This window comes from Suricata suricatta, chromosome 4 (assembly GCF_006229205.1).
Source record: "Suricata suricatta isolate VVHF042 chromosome 4, meerkat_22Aug2017_6uvM2_HiC, whole genome shotgun sequence".
Classification (NCBI taxonomy): domain Eukaryota; kingdom Metazoa; phylum Chordata; class Mammalia; order Carnivora; family Herpestidae; genus Suricata; species Suricata suricatta.
Genome location: NC_043703.1, coordinates 144,720,909 through 144,732,281, shown reverse-complemented (window position 1 = coordinate 144,732,281; position 11,373 = coordinate 144,720,909). Strand labels below are relative to the sequence as shown.

Below are 11,373 nucleotides of genomic sequence, written 5' to 3'. Positions count from 1 at the left end.
CATCACCTGTGAGAATATGTCTCCCACAGGAGATGATGGGGCTCACAGTGGTTCCCCAACTTCTGCCCATCTCCCCAAGGCTGGGCTCCATTGGCCCTCTAAGTGCTACAAGCGCTGGTGAGATCCGCTCTTCAGGCGCCAGGAATTCTGGGTTACAGTAAAAACACTCGCCTTAGTGATGGAGGTGAGTCAGGTCCATAAGAAGGCAGCTGGCGGACGCAGGCACAGGAAGGGAGATGTCATTGGGCAAAAGTGTTATTGGTGAAAGTCAATGGCAGGTGAAAGCACTTCATTTGAGAGAGAGAGCTGGAAACGCATTTGCAGCCCAACATGAAATGTCAGGTACCTCTTTGAAGGAGTCCCATCACGGGGAAAAAGTCTGTGCCCTTCTGAAATCTATTTGAGTCAAAATAAGGAAGGAGGTTGGTTTGTCCTAGAGCCCAGTCCTTTTAGGAAATTTCCCAGGAGGGGCAGGATGATGGCAAGGTTTCCTGAAAAGAAAAGGGAACATTTTTTTCACCTTATTTCAATTTTTTCCCACACAGTATAAAACTTTATGTGGTTTTAAATTACCATAATTATTTTTCATTGTAAGATAAATATTATATAGAAAGTTTGAAAAATTAAAGGAGTAAGATCACCTATAGTCCTATAAACACAAACCTCATTATTTATTCTCACCTGGTCTGTTTTTATTTATTTATTTAAATGTTTATGGTTGAGAGAGAGACAGAGACAGAAGGTGAGTTGGGGGAGGGACAGAGAAAGAGAGACACACAGAATCTGAAGCAGACTCCAGGCTCTGAGCTGTCCGCACAGAACCTGACGTGGGGCTTGAACCCACAAACTGTGAGATCATGACCTGAGCTGAAGTCAGACGCTTAACCAACTGAGCCACCCAGGCGCCCCTCACCTGGTCTGTTTTTTGTGTATGATATTTTTACATTATTGTAGTAACACGTGGCATATCATTTTGTAAATTGACATGCAGTTCTTTTTTAAATTTTTAAGTGTTTTACAAGATACATACAGAAGAGTGCAGAAAATGTCTAATTTAAAGAGTAATTTAAAGCAAACACCTGTGTAACTCCCACCCTTTCCAAGTAAAAGACTAGAATATTTGCGGCTCTCCAGAGATAGCCACCCACACTGACTTTTATGATAATCCTTTCTTTGGTTTCTCTTCTTTCTTCAACTCTATGCCTAAACACTGTAGCTCACTTTTGCCTCGTTTTGAAAGGTATTCAGGACTTGTACTGTATTTACTATTTCGTCTCTTGCTTTTTCCTTCCATTGTTGTTTGGGAGATGTTATATATGGTTGTACATAGTTCATACCAAGTTTTAGTTTAAAAGAGAAAAAGAATTTTTGTGTATTTTCACTTAGTACCTGTCCCAAATCTAGACTATCAGGTAGGCCAGGTTTGGGACACTTTTATTTTATTTATTTATTTATTTACTATTAAGTAGGCTTCACATCCAGCACGGAACTCAGCGTGGGGTATGAACTGACGACCCTAAGATCAAGACCTGAGCTGAGATCAAGAGTTGGATGTTTCGGCTGACTTCGGCTCAGGTCAGGATCTCACAGTTTGTGAATTTGAGCCCCGCGTCGGGCTCTGTGCTGACAGCTCAGAGCCTGGAGCCTGCTTCAGATTCTTGTCTCTTCTCTCTGACCTTTCCCTGCTCATGCTCGGTCTCTTAAAAATAAGTAAACATTAAAAAAAAAAAAAAGAGTTGGATGCTTAACTCACTGAGCCACTCAGGTGCCCCAATTTTTATTTGATTTGATTTGATTTGATTTTTTTAAATTTTATTTTTAAGTAATCTCTATGCCTAGTTAGGGGCCTGAACTCAGAACCCTGAGATCGAGTTGCACGCGCCACTGACTGAGCTAGCCAGGTGCTCCTGGGATACTTTTATAGTTAGGAAAATGCATTCTTTTCTCCTGCTTGTGACATTTCACGCCCCCCACCTGAGAATGGGGGCCTCAGACTGAGAAGAGTCGTTCCCCACCCCCCTTTCTGACAGGGGGTGCTGGCCTCTCCGCCCTTTGGCTGGCGTTCTAGGAAGCAGCCACTCTGGAGGCCCTTGAGGTGCAGCTGCTCTTCTTGCAAGAGAGCTGATGGAATTATTTCTGGGGCCTGGAGACAGCTGGTGAGAGCCTGGAAAGCGCAGCAGGGCTGAGGAATCTGCCAGAAGGCCAGCCTGGGGAAGGGCTGTGGTGGTGATGGTGACTAGCGGTCACAAAACTCTGGTGTTTTCTGGCTGAAGCCTCAGTCCAGAGGTCTGGACTCTTGCCTACAGTGTGTGCGCACCTTCCCGCCTGCCTTCCAGGGCCCTGGGGCAGCTGGGCTCATGGACGGAGATTGACTCCTATTTACTGGTGTCTGCTGGTACTCGGTCTCCTTCAGCCTCAAACGTAAAGCCTCCTGACCTCATGAGCAGGCGAGCACTTGACAGGAGCAAAGCTCCTGTCCAAATGCAAAGGCTGTGCGCATGGGCCGCGTTGCCTGCCCTGGTGCAGTGCACCTGTTAACCACGCAGGCAGCCGGTTCTGTCCCGGCGCGCGCTCGCAGTCACTTGGCTTCCCTTTCCCACCGCTGCCCGGTTTCCCCGCACAGCTAATCTTGAACAAGTGGTCTGCGGCTCCACTGCTTACCACCCTCTTGGGCTAATCCTTCGGAATTTCACTTTTGCCCTCGGTGCCCTAATGCATGTGAAACCCTGCCGCGCTGGGCCAGGCCAGCTCAGAGGAAGCTATGGGATTAAGACTTCTTGATCTTAGCCTAAGGACTCACTCCACGTGGGTCCATATCCGCCTTCCCAGAAGCCAGGCCCACCTCTTGGGCTTGGGCTTCATTGTAGCAGCTCCTTTGTCCTTGTTTGTTTGTTTTCGACCCTTGGTAAGAAAAAGGCTTTGTTCACCACATTCTTGCCCATCTTATGGACAGATGGGTTGTCTTTGCCTGCCTGCCTGTCCTGTCCATGTGGCCCTGGTGCTGGACTCTTATGGCTGATGGCTACAGACAAAGGGTCCAATGTGTGGTGGGGAACATAACATCGCCCACACACAGCCTGTCCAGCCTTTGCCTTCTATGTGCTTCCCGTCAGCCTGACTGGCCCTTCTTCCTCCCGCCAGGTCCCCACTAGTCCCTGGAGATGCCTAAGTCCCAGATAGAAGACAGACCTGCCCGTTTACCTTCCTTTTGCCCAGTTCTCCTTCCCCATGACTGGGCTCTACCTCTAGATTCTCTTGAGACATTTTGCACAAAACTCCTAGGTGACCCAAACCAGGCCCGCCCCTCAGAGCAGCCAGTTGATGCTGACACTGGCCTAGTGAGAGAGGAATTCAGAAAGAGCCTCAGATTTCTGGGTGGGTCATTGGGAATGATGCAGCTGGTTTTGTGCATGGGCCTGTGGAACATTCCAGTAGGATGGTCCGTGGGCATTTGCATGTAAAATGAACTCATATCCTCATGATTACCATGCAGTCATTTCCAGAATCCTGCTGACCTTAGAAAGCAGAGTACTAGGTGATGAAGAAGTCAGTCATAAGGCAGGTGAAGTGTGATTGTGGGGTGTGGGGAGCGGAGGGCATGGGGTGGCAATAGCTGTGATCTTGTCTAAATTTTTACTTGTCACCTGTTATTTATCATTAGTCCATACAAATTAACTGAGGAAGTGGTTATGTCTGAGGCTGGGCGTGGGGTGGGAACAAAGAGATGTGGGGATTTCAACAGTAGTCACAATGGTGAGTTCACAGGTGTTTTGTCACTTTTCCTTATATGTGACTCGTATGTTAGAACTACTCTTTTAAATAGCCTCAGAGTTGATGAAGTCAATTAAGAATTATAAAATTATACTTGCTTTCATATTAGCTAGGAATTACCTAGTGCTATATTATTTAGAAAGGCAATTCACTTTATTAAAAATGTATTAACATAAAGCCTTAGCTGTTTCCACTCACCTTATACTTCCCTTTGTGGCTTTTGTGTTCTGATGAATCTTTCATTTGTTTTCATTTATCATCTCAGAATCCCTTTCCAGAACCATCCCAGGATGCTATAAGGCAATGCGCCCCCCCCACCTGTCCTGTAGCCACCCCCGCCTCCCGTTAGGGTCGGCTTTCCCACTGCTCTGTTCTATTTTCCTGTATGCAGATCGGAAGAAGAAAAACAGCTGCATATTTTTGTTGTCTTCTACCCACTGCCACGTACTGCCTTTTGATCCGTTGGCAAATGTTATCTGCTTGGAGCAAAGGAAAAGCCACACCATTCAGTGTGGCCCCAGTGACCGGAACTGGCTTCCCCTGGCCCTCCAGTTAGCACTCCATATACCATAGCGGTTGGCTTACATGCTGTAGGTCCTTCATGTCACAAGGCGGGTGTGTAGCTCTTGTCTTGAATGTCCCTTGATATCACAGAACTAAGTGTCTGTAAAATCACACATTCTTCTTTGGATTTGGCCAAAAGAGGAAATGTGAGTCTTAAACCAGTGCCTGTTAAGAAGAAAATACAGATGTGCCTAGGTGGCTCAGTTGGTTAAGCATCCGACTTCAGCTCAGGTCATGATCTCACAGTTCATGAGTGATGATAGTTCAGTGTCTTCCTTTTTCTCTGCCCCTCCCCTGCTTGCTCTCTGTTTCTCCAAATAAATAAACGTTAAAAAAATGTTTTTTTAAAAGAAAATACATACAGGGCCCCTGGATGGCTCAGTCCAACTCTTGATTTCGACTCAGGTCATGATCTTGAGGTTTGTGAGATTGAGCCCCACATCAGGCTCTGTGCTGACAGGGTGAAGCCTGCTTGGGATTCTCTCTCTCTCTCTCTCTCTCTCTCCTTCTCTATGTCCCTCTCTCCATATGAATAAGTAAACTTAAAAAAAAAACAAACCCGAGAGATCATGACCTGAGCCAAAATCAAGAGTTGGACACTTAACAGACTGAGCCACCCAGGCGCCCCCTTAACAAGTTAGTTTTAAGGTCTTCATGCAGGAAGCATCCGGTTTGCACCCTCTGGCCCCGTGTGTCTTTGCCGAGCCCCAGAGTCCCCGGCGGCCTCCAGCTGAGCTGCTGGCAGAAGGCAGCTGTGCAGGAGAGACTGTGCCGAGTCTCCTTGTCTCACACCTCCCTGCAGGCACAGGGGGGCTGGGGAGGGTGATGACAGAAGCAGGCAATTCCAAGATGCAGTGTTGGGCTTGGCATTTCCTTGGCAGGACTAACACAGTGCGCCTTCTAGGAGCACGGGCTTGTGTGCATTTCACGAACGAGAAGCAGCAGCTGCCATAACCTTGACTGTCCACCTGGCAGGATCCCCCCCCACGCCCCGTTCAGTTCTGCATTGGAACAGCTCACAGCCCTAAGAGGGGCAGGAGGGTGGGCGGTGCAGGAAAATTTCCTTTATCCAACAAGACCCTTATTAGATAGCAAATAGCAGTGATTGTTACTGTTTTAAACATAACGAGGCTTTCTCAGGGAAGAATGCACTCCCGGGTTATGCAGGGCTGTTTCCCAGCTTGCACATCACCTTGGTTCTGCCTCAGCACTGGTTTAGGACCATAAGGAATCCGTGCCACGGAATTAGGAAATTGGGGACTACAAGGTGCATACATAGTTGGATGAATCTTGGCATATCAAAGACATCCCCCATCTTGCTGTGGAAGGCATCGTTGCTTCCCCGGATAAGTTGTAGAATTCCTAAGATCTCCACATTTGCAGTTTGCTGGCACCCTGTTGGCCCTGGACTGCTCCCATTCCACTCAAGGTCGCTGTTGGTAAAGTCCGGGACTGAAGGAAAGTCAGGGTGGACTTGATGGATCTGTGCAGCTCTACAATTCCATAGTTCTGATTTATTCCTTCTAATACCATTTAACACTCTGGCATTTTTCCATTTCTGCCTGGAGGACAGCCATGTGGTTTGAATTCTTTCATTTGCATAGACAAAATAGCTGGGTGAGCAGAGTTTTTGGTTAGATAAATGGGATGTGGGATATGGCCAGAAGTCCTTAAAGAGGTGACATTTATTTTAAGACACAGTTGTCATTTCATGATGATTTGATTATAATGTTCATTTCTAATGTAGTATCTTACCTTAGGCTGCTATAATAAAAATACCATAGACTGAGTCACTTCAACAACAAAAAATTATTCCCCGTAGTTCTGAAGGCTAAGTCCAAGATCAAGGTGCTGGCCAGCTTGTTTCCTGGCGAGGACTCTCCTCCCGGCTTACAGATGACTACCTTTCTGTCTATATCCTCGCATGGGGTGGGGGCCCAGGCAGGAGATGGAGAGAGAGAGAGGTGAGGGAAAGAGAGAGAGAGAGATCTAATGTCTCTTCTAATGAGGGCTCCACCCTCCTGACCCAATTCCCTCCCACAGGCCCCAGCTCCAGTAGTACCACGTTTGGGATTGGCACTTCAACAATGAATTTGGGGGGTGATACAAACATTCAGCCCACAGCCTACCTGGTAAGCCAGTGGACCAGACCTGGGCTCTGTCTACACAGTAACTGTGTTTGGAATAGATAACTGATTCAAAGCACCACAAAGTAGTAAATCTGATACTGACCATGACCACAGACAAGAATGTTCTCTGAACCTACTGTCCCCGCCAGAACAGGGAAAGACAGCCATAGCCCGTGGCATTTGCATGTATTTCAACAATTGTGCTCAAATCTTTTCCCTTCTGAGGGACTCTCTGAAGGGAGCCCCCACTCACCCACCCCCTTCATGTTCACAAATGCGTCCGTACACAGACAGAAGGTTTGCTGCAGAAAGAGAGGCCGGAATATCTTTTCTTCTGTTTAGTTTAGCAAAAACGAGCAAGGAAAGCTGTAGGAAGTGGTGCAAATGAGGTTACTGGGGGAGGTGAGAAGCATAATGAGTGTCAACCGTCAACGGTGAGGGGGACTGGGTGGGATGAGGAGGCATCTTGGCCACGTAGACAATTTGGAAATCTAGGAAAGTTGGGGAGGAGGAGACTGGTGTAGCAATCACCACACAGCCGGCTCACTCATTCACAGCGCTGGTCTCTGGCACACGGGTGAGAGACGCCCAGTTTAAACAACATCTATTAAATTTTTTTAATGTTTATTTTTGGGAGAGACACAGAGCATAAGTGGGGGAGGGGCAGAGAGAGAGGGAGACACAGAATTCAAAGCAGACTCCAGGCTCTGAGCTGTCAGCGCAGAGCCCCACTCGGGGCTCAAACCCACGAACTTCGAGACCATGACCTGAGCCGAAGTCGGACACCTAACAGACTGACTGAGCCACCCAGGCACCCCTAAACCAATACCTGTTAACTTAGTTTTCAGGTTTTTAGACAAGAAGAATCTCCTTTACACTTGCTTTGTAACGTGACTTGTGTCTCTCTCACCCACTAGAGAGAGTGAAATTAGAGTATTGTTTTTAAGTTTACTTATTTTGAGACAAAGAGAGTGAGAGAGAGAATCCTAAGCAGGTGTGGTTCAAACTCACTCATTCAAACTCATCCCACACCATCAGTGTGGCTTGAACTCATGGAACCATGAGATCCTGGCCTGAGCTGGAACCCAGAGTCAGACACTTAACCGACTGAGCCACCCAGGTATCTCAACTAGAGTACTTTCGTGCACACCAGTGTTCATTTTAAAAAGATTATCTCCAAAGGCATCACGGACAGGGAGTGAGTATACCAAAGGACTCACTATGCTATGATCTTCTCCAAACACAAGAGCATAGTCTTAGAGTGTTCTGAGGCTTCGGTCGCCCCAAAAGGCTGAAGGCCTGAAGGCAGTTTTGATGACGTCAGCCCCTAGGCTGAAGCTGAAAGTCTGCCAGAGGGTGGGGATGGAGCGCAGAGCATCCGCTGAAGTGACGCCACCAGGCGGCTTGAGGTCCAGGCTCTGGGTCCCACGGCCTCTGTGTTGGCAGTATGGCGCTTGGCCAGGATGTCAGCTCTTGTATTTGCCACAATAAAATACCACAGGCTGGAGGGCTTATACAATGAAACATATTTTCTCATAGTTCTGAGGCTGGAAGTCTGAGATGAGGGTGTCACTGTGGTAGGTTTCCGGCAGGAACTCTCTTCCTCACTGGTGGATGGCTTCTTTCTTACAGGGACTTTTCTCAGTGCTTATGCATAGCACATTGGGTGGTGGGTTGGGGACTGAGCCCTCTAGTGTCTCTTCTACTAGTTTTGTGGGATCAGGGCCCCATGCTATGACCTCATTTAACCTTAAAATTTTCCTCAGAGGCTCATCTCCAAATGTAGCCACACTGGTGGTTAGGGCTTTAGCATATGAATTTTGGAAGAACCCAAACTTGCCGTCCCCAACATCTCTAGACGAGTGTCTGGCTCTCAATCCCTACTTCGTTACAAGCTAGCTAGCTGTGTGACCTTCAGGACGTTTCTTTAACTTTTTAAGCCTAGCCATCTCTGGCAATAAGGAGGCAATAATGGTATTTATGTCAGGGCATTGTAAGGATCAAATAAGATAATGTGTAGTGAGGGCCCAGTAGGTGTGTACTAATTGTCAACATTATTAACAGGGTCCTCCATGTTCTGAGAATGAGTTCCCTCTAAATGTATTCTGGGAATCCAGTCTCTTCAGAGCTGGGTTACCCTTCAGGGATTTCTACAAGGAAGATGAAAAAGACAGGTTGGGTCAGGGACCCAATCCAGGGTTCTAGAGAAAGGATTAAGTGTTACAGTTGGTGGTACGGGCTCTACCCCCTCCTCCCATAAAGGATGCATCGGGAGGAATTGAGCCCTCGACCTGAATGAAGGGTCAGCTGGATGCTTCTGGCTTTTTTTTTAGCTTAAAAAAAAGCTTCTAAACATAACTTCTCAGGTTATGAAGAGTAACCCAAGTTTACTGTATATAGTTTGAAAGTACGGAAAACTATGAAGAACAAAAGAATCACCTGTTCCTCTTCTATCCAGAGCTAATTCTGATAACCTTTCTTTAACTCACACAGACCTATGAACCCGATCCATCTCCCAGAGTTGTGTGACCATTAATTTCCAAAACTTTTGGTTCCTCCTTTTAAAATGGGGCTAACGTTCCTTCCTCGTTCCTACTTCTCAGGGTTGCCCTGTGGTTGAATGCGTGGAAAGTGCTGGACACGGGGTGTTAGCTTACCAAGAGCTATTGCTCTCGTTTCTACTGAAGAAGATACCCTTGACTTTTGACACCAGCATCAAAGCTCAGACAAGAATCCCCAGTAATTCACTACTGCATCGCCCTTCAAGGTCTCCACCCTCCAGGGTGTATATGTGTGCTGAAGTATGTGTTCTAGATTAATAAGCAAATCAATATTCTCATTTATGACACTGACATAAACCAGAAGCAATTCCCCAGCATAAATATTCCTATTTTCCCTCTTGCCCTAAAGTAACTTTAAAAGGGGAGGATTATATTTTTGCACAAAGGGCTAGGGGAGTGTCTTCTTTCGGCCACCCCTACCATCACCATCACTTTCCTCTTCTAGTGCAAACTGAGAAGGCGCATCTCTTCTTTCATGGTCACACTTGGCCTTGACTTCGGAATGAGAGAGAGGGAGATTGCATCTGTCAGGCTCTCCGGGCTTCCTTTGCCCAGAGTGGTTATGTCCATCACCTGAGAACAAACTCATTTCCTAGTTGCATATTACATTAAAATTGCAGTTTGCAGATTTTAGGATGAAAGATCTGAAATATGCTCAGCTTCATCCCAGCTTCCGACAATAAGCTTGTGGCTATGACTGTCCCATTTTCCCATCTCTCCAGCTTGACACCTCACCGCCGCCTCTCTACCCGGTCCCTTCCTCACTAGGAGGGGGGCCCCTTCTCCCCAGAGGTTGGAACAACACCTGGCAGGGAGCAGATGTTCCTGGGAAGCAGCTGTTCCTATTCACACCAACATCTGTGTTGTTTCCCATCACCACCCCAGCAGCAGCCCCCTAAAGGGCCAACCTCTCCCACCAGCAGGAGAGCCTGGTGGTTGACGCTGTGAATAGGCAGAGTAAACTTTCTTGGTGCTGAGATTCCAGGCACTCCAGCCTGGTCATCGTGACAGAAACAAACTGCTTAACCGAGTGGGTCTAGGAGAGCAGGCTAAGATCTCCAGACAGCTGACTTATGTCCTTTCAAGAGGTATTCCTTCAACAGGTTTTAAAGCCTTTTCATCCTGGGACACAGCCTCTCCACAACTTATTGGGTGGCAGGCAAATGAAATGACAAGAATAAGAGGAAATCGGTTGCTGCCTCTGCTCTGTCCACAGGAGTTAGCCGTGTTGGAAAAGGGATGGAAGCTGAGCGTTATCCTGAACGTAGAGTTGCCAGATAACGCAGGAAACAAATATGGATGGAACAGCCTACCACTCACTGCTTTGAACCTCTTGATCATGTTTGGGTGCAACAAATGGATGAGGCCATTCATTGATTTGTTCACTGGTTTTGAGTATCCTGTACTGGAGGCTGGGGGTGAAGAGGGAGCAGAAACAATGATCACTGATAATACATTTGATTTTAAGGACCTTAGTTCACAGATGCAGATAGACTCCAGGGCCTTGAAGTCTCTGAAAGGGCAGGGAGTCAGGAAGGCTTCTCGGAAAGGGGGACACTTGAATTGGGTCCTGAAGAAAGAGAAGTTTACCAAGTGGAAAGCTGGACTTTATTTGAGCCTGGGGAAACCCTGCAATGGTGAGGCCTCCCTCTGGTCAGACTTCGTCCTGTATTTTCTAAGTCTAGATGAAAATCATTTCTGTTCAGATACCTAAGGGCTAAGAGAGTTGCAGGTCCAACCAAAGTGTGCTCCCTGGATGGGATTCTGATTCGCTCACCATGACTGAAGCTGTCTGAACACCGACCTCTTCCTCTGTGTACCTCCCCCTTCACGCCTCTGGTTCCATACTGGCTCCTCCACATCTCCCCCATTCAGCTCATAGCCTCTTGCTTCTTGATGCTCCCAGGAGCTCCCATCTCCAGCTGTTCAGAGAGAACTCCTGTGTATTCTCACCTCGTCTGCATCTTTACATATCTTCTTCCTACAAGCCTTGAACTTAACCTCTCTTGAGTCTGTTTCCTCTTTGGTAGATGGCATATAATAGCTTCCTCACAGGCCCGTTGGAAGGATCAAATGAAATAAACTATGTAAGTAGACAGAGACCTGGCTTCCACTGATGATGGCCATCATTCTTCTATGCTGTAAGACCTTACATCACAAACAATCCCTTGTTCTCTTAGAACTTTAATCTTTCCTTTGACTCTTTCCTAGCTGCTTGAAAAATCTTGGGTCTTCTCTGTCCTAAATTGGTACCTTACCTCAGTCATATTCCTCAGCCCATTTTATGGCTTCTTTTCTTCACCAAGAATTGACAAGTTCCCACAAACTTGCCTTCAACCACCATTTAT

At 47.0% G+C, this 11,373-nt stretch overlaps 1 long non-coding RNA gene across 2 annotated transcripts; it reads right to left on the bottom strand.

Moving 5' to 3' along the window:
* Positions 1–237: 237 nt before the first annotated feature.
* LOC115290257 lies at positions 238–11,142 on the bottom strand. 2 transcript variants are annotated; one of them, XR_003908027.1, is made up of 3 exons: positions 10,803–11,142; positions 4,357–4,500; positions 238–491 (listed from the first exon to the last, which is right to left on the bottom strand). It is a non-coding gene; the product is annotated as an uncharacterized LOC115290257 (long non-coding RNA). The 2 variants fall into 2 exon arrangements; XR_003908028.1 differs by having other exon boundaries at positions 4,357–4,455.
* Between the last annotated feature and the right edge of the window lie 231 nt (positions 11,143–11,373).